At 37.9% G+C, this 8,398-nt stretch overlaps 1 long non-coding RNA gene across 1 annotated transcript in view; it reads right to left on the minus strand.

Annotated features, from left to right (window-relative positions):
* The window catches only part of LOC134297518 (uncharacterized), a 50,650-nt gene extending 42,563 nt beyond the window's left edge, over positions 1-8,087 (minus strand). The window contains exon 1 of the long non-coding RNA XR_010004288.1: positions 3,481-8,087. This is a non-coding gene — a long non-coding RNA (uncharacterized LOC134297518). The remainder of the gene's footprint in view (positions 1-3,480) is intronic.
* Between the last annotated feature and the right edge of the window lie 311 nt (positions 8,088-8,398).

The raw sequence follows: 8,398 nt of genomic DNA on the forward strand, positions 1-8,398 counted from the left end.
CTCCAGGTGTTTTGGCTTACAACTCCCAGAAATTCCAGCCATTTACCAGCGGTTAGGATTTCTGGGAGTTAAGGCCAAAATATCTGGGGCCCACAGGTTGAGAACCACTACTCTTAAGGATATCAGCTTGGAGCAGGTTGATTGATGGGAGCTCTTGGACAAAGCAGAAAGGCTGTAACTATAACATTTCTGACAGATTGCTATTTGGACTATTTACATCACACACAAACACACACAACAAACCAGCAAAAGTGATCTCTTAAGTTACCAAGGTAGTTTGTTGCACTACCATCTATGATAATAATCTATCTAGGAATGTGTGAGCAATCTTCTGCAGTGGACATTGTTGTTTGTTTTTGCATGCTTCACCTGGTTAGCACTTTTTAGACTGTCTGTGTTGACTAGACACAGTTTGTGCTCTGATATTACACATTGATAGATAGCTGCTGACGTGTCTGAAAAAGAAATGCACTTTTGAAATGCTTGCAAAACATTGCTTAACACCATTTAATCAATAGAAAAATCTGCCCAAGAAGTACACTTAAGAAGCATATGCATCTTAATACATCTCCCAAAAGAATAGATTTATTATTTTTTAAAATTAAAACCTGGGATGGGCCTATGAAAATAGTCATAAATTATATATAGGTGAAAAGGAGGGTAAAGTCCAGAGATGTACTTTAAAGAGTTATAGAACTGCATTGGTGTACTAAAAGGATGATTCCTTGTAGACTCTCAGTTCATGAATACAACAAGTTTAACATATGTGGTACAGAGTACATTTCTAGCCATTGTGCCTATGGAGTAATTGTTGGAAACCTGCATAGTTTTAGCTTACACCTTAAGTCTCTACAGTTAACTGATAAGTTTATCAAAGGAGGCTTGTCTGTGATCATCCTTTTCTATTATTGCTGTTATATGCCTTCAAGACACATTTCTGACTTGATGGCTTAGGTGAACTATCACCAGGTTTTCTTAGCAAGATTGGTCCAATGGGGTTTTGGAGTTGAGGCTGAGTTGGTGTGACTTGCACAAAGTCACCCAGTAGATTTACATGGTCAAAATGAGTTTTGAACCCTGGTTTCACAGAGTGCTAGTCCAGAGTCCTATTTCATATTTAAATATTTGAAAGGCTGTCATAAGGAAGATGGAACGGGCTTGTTTTCTGCTGCTCTGAAGACTAGGACTCAGAGCAATGGGTTCAAATTACAGGAAAGGAGATTCCATCTGAACATTAGGAAGAACTTCCTGACTGAAATAACTCTCCCTTAGAGTGTGGTGGAAGCTCCTTCTTTGGAGGCTTCTAAACAAACAGAGGCTGGATGGCCATCTGTTGGGGTACTCTGGTTGTGCCTTTCTTGCCTAGCAGGGGGTTGGACCAGATTGCCCTGAAGTCTCTTCCAACTCTATGATTCTATGAACACTCAAACCACCACACTAGCTCTCATTCTCATTCTATTTTAATAGCCCAAATCAAATACTCATTCTACCATAGCTACTTTCATACCAGTTATATGCTAAATTCAAAAACAAGTCTTGATCAGATATTTTATAAAGTAATGGCCAGCTCTATACTCAAGCTTGTCTATTACTGAAAATGGAAGGTACAAATTTTTTTTTTGAAATTATTGAAGAATGAAAAGAGGTTTAAAGTAATTTTCCTACTTTTGTCAGTGATCTGCCTTTGGGACCTTCCAGACAGGCCCAAAAATGTGGGGCCTGTTGCACTTTTACCTGAGGCATCCAAATGACGTCTCAGGTAAAAGTGAATTAATTCAAATCAAATCAGGGTTTCTCTATGGGCTGTGGGACTCCTATAGGGACGAAAATTGGTTACTTTTTTGCCTGCATTTTTGCCTGCGTTTTCCTGCTGTCTGGAAGCGCCCTTGAAACCTCAGCCATTTCTGCAATTGTTTTATATTGTTGGCTTTCATTTTGGTTGATTTGTTTTGTAGAGCAATTGGCTATTACTCCAGTGTCATCTGATTGTAACCTCTGCGAGGAAGTAGGGAAGAGGAGACAACACTGGGCCTATGTTAGTAAGTAGATGGTGTTATATTATTTCAGTTGGGCTAAATTATATTTAAGCTATGAAGTAACTCTTGTGGTTTCCCTACATGAGGAAGTTTAGCAAGAGAGCCATTTTCCCTTGAGGACAATAGCACACATGTTTTCTCAAGGAGAAGAATTTTTCAGATATCCATGTGTTGCATTAGTCACTTTTCAACTATGGACCAAAAAAATGTTGTCCGGTATAACATGTTGCATCCTGTATTCTATCCATACCTAAGAGCGTGTTTCCCTCTCGCTCACTAGGCATATCTTGTTTTATCAGCAAGAATATCTTTGAAAGGCAGGATGTCGGGATAAGAATTTCTACCCACCTCCACAACCTTCTAGTCTAGCAAGAAAAAATCCACAGTTTAGAGCATAGGGGTTGCTTCTCTTTCTTCTGGGTCTTCCTTCTCACAACACATAGGAGATTTTTAAAACTGTTTCCATTCAAGAAAAAGAATTCCCCCTTTGATTTAGAAAGAGGAGCACTTTTGATCTTGTATCTTGAATTTTCCCTCATATAATTCAAAGCACAAGGAAATGTCAAAACATTCCATGAACTGATTTCTCTCATTTTCAGTCTACATTCTGCATTAACACTGATGAAAGTCAGTAATTGTCTAATAAAGTGAGCAATTATTCTTGGAAACTCACGGTTTTAAAAAATGAAACCATTTCAGTTATCCCTAAAGAGGCAACTGGATTATTAATTTTTAAACATGTGTTGTAAAAATAAAGTCTGCCATCATGACATCTAGTATAGAAAGGTTTAAGAAGTCTCTGGTGCAAAAGAGACTGCCTCCACACTGCCATATAATGAAGTTTGAAACTGCATTATATATTATTTATTTATTTACAGTATTTATACCCTGCCCTTCTCATCCTGAAGGGGACTCAGAGTGGCTTTACAGAACACATATAAGGCAAACATTCAATGCCAATTATACAATTAACAAGGACAGACAACACACAAGAGGAAACGGCAATTTTTTCCCCATCTTATTTCCGGCATCTTTGAAGGCTGTGCTTGACTCCAGACATGTGGGATGCTGTTGCGCCATCTTCCATGCCAGGGAGCTCCTCCCAATCATTGTCCCTAAAAGCACCTTTATAACCTACCTGCTAAAAAGTGGTACAGATTTTATCTATTCGCATTTCTGCTTTCAACCCCGCTAAGTGGGCAGGCGAGCTGGGCATAACAGCAGGGGCTCATCCACAACCCGGGATTGAATTACTGACCTTTTGATCAGTAGGATCTTTCTGCAGCACAGTGGTTTAGTCTGCTGTGCTAAGACTAGCCAGTGTAGACCAGGCATGGGCAAACCTTTTCCTCCATGGGCTGGAATAAAAAGCTGAAAAAGCCCGTGACTGTTTCAAAGAGCAGTATATGGCAGTTTAAAAAGGAAAGGAAAGACCAATGGTTACCTTCAAAAAGAAATATGTATCTGGGCGATGTGACACATCATCTTCTCTTTCACCAAGCGAGAATATGCAGACTAAACTTTGATCCACCTGTGTTTTATCTGAGCAGCTCCACCCATTCAGTCGACACAAGTGATCTTTAAACCACAGAAAGTGATCAAGACATCCTTCATCAGAAATAATTAGAACTGTTCACTGTGGTTTGTTCATCCAGTCCCATGATTCTTGTAGCCATTTTTCTGTTTGAGAGCTATGCACCAAAAATAAACAAGTTAAGTTAAATTTGGCAGAGAAATCAAGCAAATTCAATATAAATCAATGAGTAAATATATTTGTTTTGAATTAGAAACATACAAATGACAGGACAGGAAAGCTTATAGAAAATAATGATGCTGGGGGAAATGGAAGGAAAAACTGATGGATGGTATCCTTGAAGTGACTGGCTTGACCTTGAAGGAACTGGGGGTGGCGACGGCGACAGGGCTGTGGCGTGGGCTGGTCCATGAGGTCACAAAGAGTCAGAAGCGACTGAACGAATAAACAAAAACAAATTATATTTATCATAATAAAAGACAGTATTAACCCACTCTTGCACTTCTCTGTAGGCTCAGGTAAAAGCAAACTGCTGCAGCCTTGCCTGGTTTGTGCGTTTTTCCTCCTTCATAACTTTATCCATCGTTACCATCCTCTAACATTGCTTGGCCTCATATTTTCATCTGTGAAAGGTTGGAGAATATAAAGGTACTGTTTGAGAGCATGAAATTTATTTAAAGTGTTTACATAGAGATATAAAACTTTCCAGTGCTTTTAAAATCACTATAGTCATGGATAGGTCTAAAAACAAGGTTTTGGTTTTGGTTATTGTTTAGTATAGTTAAGTTGCAAATCACAAGCTCATTCTTCACCAAGACAACTTGATGGAATGTTGCTGTCTTCGGGAAAATATGACTATGGTGCACATTTTTTCTAGTTTCTGCACTGTTTTAACCTTCACAAAGTAGGAAAAATAATCTAACTGATTAATAAACACGTCATTTTTTCAGGTGGGTCTTGGAAGATAATGTTGCCAAGGAGTCATATCATTGCTACAAGTGAGTCATTTTTTAAAAAATTATCAGACTTTATCTCAGACAGTTGGGCAAATATTGTGCTTATGTAAATACAGTGCACACACCTCTTAAACCAGGAGTGAGAAACAATGTGTTATATAAGAGATTGTCCAAACAATATGGGCCAGCCCTACAACATACAGATTAGAAATCCTTACAGTTTCTCATCCTTGATGAAAAATGGGGATCATTACCATTGAGACAAGTCACTGTGAAAATGCGGAACAGACATGAGATTCTTTGCAAAAATTCATTTGCACTAAGCACATTCTTTCTTGCAGCTTTCCTATGCAGGAAATAGTAAATCCAGCATAGCATCGACAGGCTGCACAAAGACAATATCTGCAATAGAAGCAACATTTTTCTTAACCTTGTAAATATAAGATTATTGATCTGGTATACATATGAGTTACTTTGAAATTTCCCAAAGTGGGGAAAATTAATGTGTGTTACCCTAATGTTTTCCCATAATAGAGAGCTAGTATAATAAGTACTGTAATACTTTAATTAGGATTGTCTTTCTACCCGAGGAGAAGAATGGTCCTGGATCATGGTCAACGTGCTCTGGCATTTGCATTATGGTATAATATCCAAGATGGGAATACCTGCTAATTCCTCTTTTATTGTCAATTAACTGTAATGTATAATTTATGCCTTAGAGAGTAAAAAGAGATTCTTGTAGTTCTTTTACATCTTTTTAGCTGTAACACAGTCAGCAAATGATACAGAATAACTGATGAACACAAACAACATATATATTTGTCACAAATTATCCTGCTCCTGTACAGTTCTACAATCAATAATCTGCTTTCACCAACATGTTCCAATTGACGGTAATAAGATCCATCTAGAGTCAACTAATTATAATTTCAGCCTAAAATAATTGATCCAGTGTTCTAGAAACCCGCAGAGGATTTTATTATCGATTGAAAGGGAGAAAGCCTTTTAAGAGCGTACTCAAAACCCTGAAATGTAAATTAGTTGCCTCTTAACACCCTTAATAGGAACAATAACCAAAGTGATAAATGGAGGCCAGGGTTTTCTTTTTCTTTTAGTTCACATTTTGAAGCAAAGTGTGACCATAATGATATTCTGGTATTAGCAGTTTGGAGTACAGGACACAGGGCATGGTAATAATCTCATTAACCAGAGTAAAATAGGATGTCCTTGCACTTTTACACTGAATACCGTATGGCCCCCTTATCCTCAGATTTGATATCCATGGTTTTGCTTACCCATGCTCCAAAAATACCACCACTGCCCCCATAAGTGGTTTTGGGCTCCCCAGTGTGATTCTATGGTATACTTCCAGCCCAAGTATAGTCAAAATATAGGGTTTGTCATTACAGTATGTGAGCATTGTAATGTATTCCCCACAAATATGGAGGTTGTACTGTATTAATAATTCCCAACAGAGTATTACCAGCAACACTGGGCCTTTACTTGATCAAAGAATGCTGCTCACTGACAATCTTTGCCAGAAGAAATACTGCTTATTCAGAAAGACCTAGTGCCTGCATTACCCTGCTCATCCGTCTCTGATAAAATATGTATTCAGCATACTAAATGTGAAGAGATGGCCTACTTTCCTTGGATGAAACACAGCGCGCTGCAGGAGATTGGTCTGTCACTAGGTTAAGAATATCTTGCATTCTGCCCATAAGACACAAGCAATCTATAGAAAACAAAATTAATGTGCAGGCGTGTCACATGTGTATGGTGACTTCTAGGGATCTGATTAAATTTAGTGATGCTTTCAGCGTACAAAAAGCAAAGCACAGCAGTGTGGATAATAAATAATTCAACTTTCTGGAGAACAAAGGCGAGAGTTTAATCAGAAAATACATGCAAGCACAGGGAAGAATCAAAGCTAAACTTGTATGAGACATCGTGAATGTAATCGCAATGGCTGGAATCCAGTGAAAAGCTTTCCTGCACGATCACTACAGAAATAAATATGGTATCTACAAAAGAGTACACATTGGAAATGGAAGCAAGCCCATTTATTTTTCAGTGAAAGTGAGGATTCTGATCAATTAGATACATTTCTTCAGCTCACATCATCTAGTAATAGTATGCGACTGATTCGACCAGCCATGTGTGGGTTACATAAAACAAAAAGCTTTAATGACATCACTGATGATACAATTATCCTTCCTATGTCAAAAACTCACAAATATTATCCATGCAAACAGTGTCCCCTCCCACATGACATCCTCTTGATATATCTTGGCATAATGTACCTACTGGAATGGTATCAATCTGAGATGACGGGAAGGCTTAAGAATTTCAGTTCAATCTCATATGTCTATATCTGTACATAAAAGTTTGTCTTAGCCTTATTGTACCCTGCAGAACTTGGGAAATAACTGCATAGTAGTTGAAACAACCTGCAAATGTTAAGCATTTTTGCTTGGATAGATCTGCCTTTATAGAACAAAGTCCCTTATTTGAAGGGCTGGCAGAAGATACTCCTCTGCTTCAAGAGATGCCCTTTCCAAGTCCGATTTAAAGATGAAGCACCATAAGAAGATAAAGATGGTGCATTGAAATTCCAATCAATATCTAGATAATGGATTGAGCAGACTCCCATATCATTTGGTTACAGTCTAAGGTGGGATGTGCTGTAATGTATCGACTGTAAATTAGTTGCTTATATCTAAATTTACATCTTCACACACTCCGCAAACCTGTGTCCTCTTCTGTCATTATTCATTTCCATACATGATTATGTGTATGTTGTGTAGTGGCTAGACGATTGCTGGAATTTAGACGAGTTAATGCTTTCCAGCCAATTTGCAAGATATGTCAGCTCTGAGCAATCATGGTGCTATTGCTTTAGCCCCAACTGTCATTTGCTTAAGTAAAAGCTTGGATTAATTTCCTACTGTGCTGAGCAACAAAGATTAATTAAAAATTGCTCTATTCTGTTGGAATCACTTTCCCACTATGAACGATATACTGATTTCTGCTGTTATCAGTCTATGAGGACAGATGACACAATTTTGTGCCTAAATTATGGTTGTATGTGTGTGTGTGTGTGTGTGTGTGTGTGTGTATTCTAACTTGTTATATGGCACCTTAATTTTTTCACAGCATTTCTATAAATGATGCGGCATTTATGATTCACTATTTAATAGAATGGAGATCATTTCAATAGTTATTTACATGGTATTTGAATGATTTAAAATACATCAATTGGGAAATATATTCAATTTTAAAGGATTGTTGTGGTCTACCCACATTCATATTTGCACAAAAGACTTTATTGCAAAGTGCAGCCCCAAAGCCCTGAAAGTCTCAAAGAGCAACACTTTATCTCTTAAATGGGTTATCATTGCCACCACCCTAACACTCATATAATCACACTCCTTAACATTGTATAAAACCCACTTTTCAAAATTAGTAAGTGACTTCAGACAGACAATTCTTTGTCAATTTGTATCACTGTTGTTTTTCCTTACTTTTGTACCTTCTGACTTTTTTTCCCTTATAGGATAGGATTAAAAATCCAGTTGCACAATTCCTTTTGAATACAAAAAATAGTACTACTCTGCAAGTTCTACTGAATGTAAATGTAGGACGATCCCTATATCTGCAAAGCATATGTTGTCAGAGGCTACATGGACCCATGTGGAAGAGCAAGGGAGACAGGGCTAATCCAGGTAATCTTGCTGCCTGAAGTAAGGAAATGGGGAGCAGCCACCTTCATTACTATACACAGACACCCACTAGACTCCCAACGGGGTTTTTGTTTGAATGTTAAAGAAACTAGCCAAGGCATAGGGTATATAGGGGTTAATAAACTGAAT

Source organism: Anolis carolinensis, chromosome 3, assembly GCF_035594765.1.
Source record: "Anolis carolinensis isolate JA03-04 chromosome 3, rAnoCar3.1.pri, whole genome shotgun sequence".
In the NCBI taxonomy this organism is placed as follows: domain Eukaryota; kingdom Metazoa; phylum Chordata; class Lepidosauria; order Squamata; family Dactyloidae; genus Anolis; species Anolis carolinensis.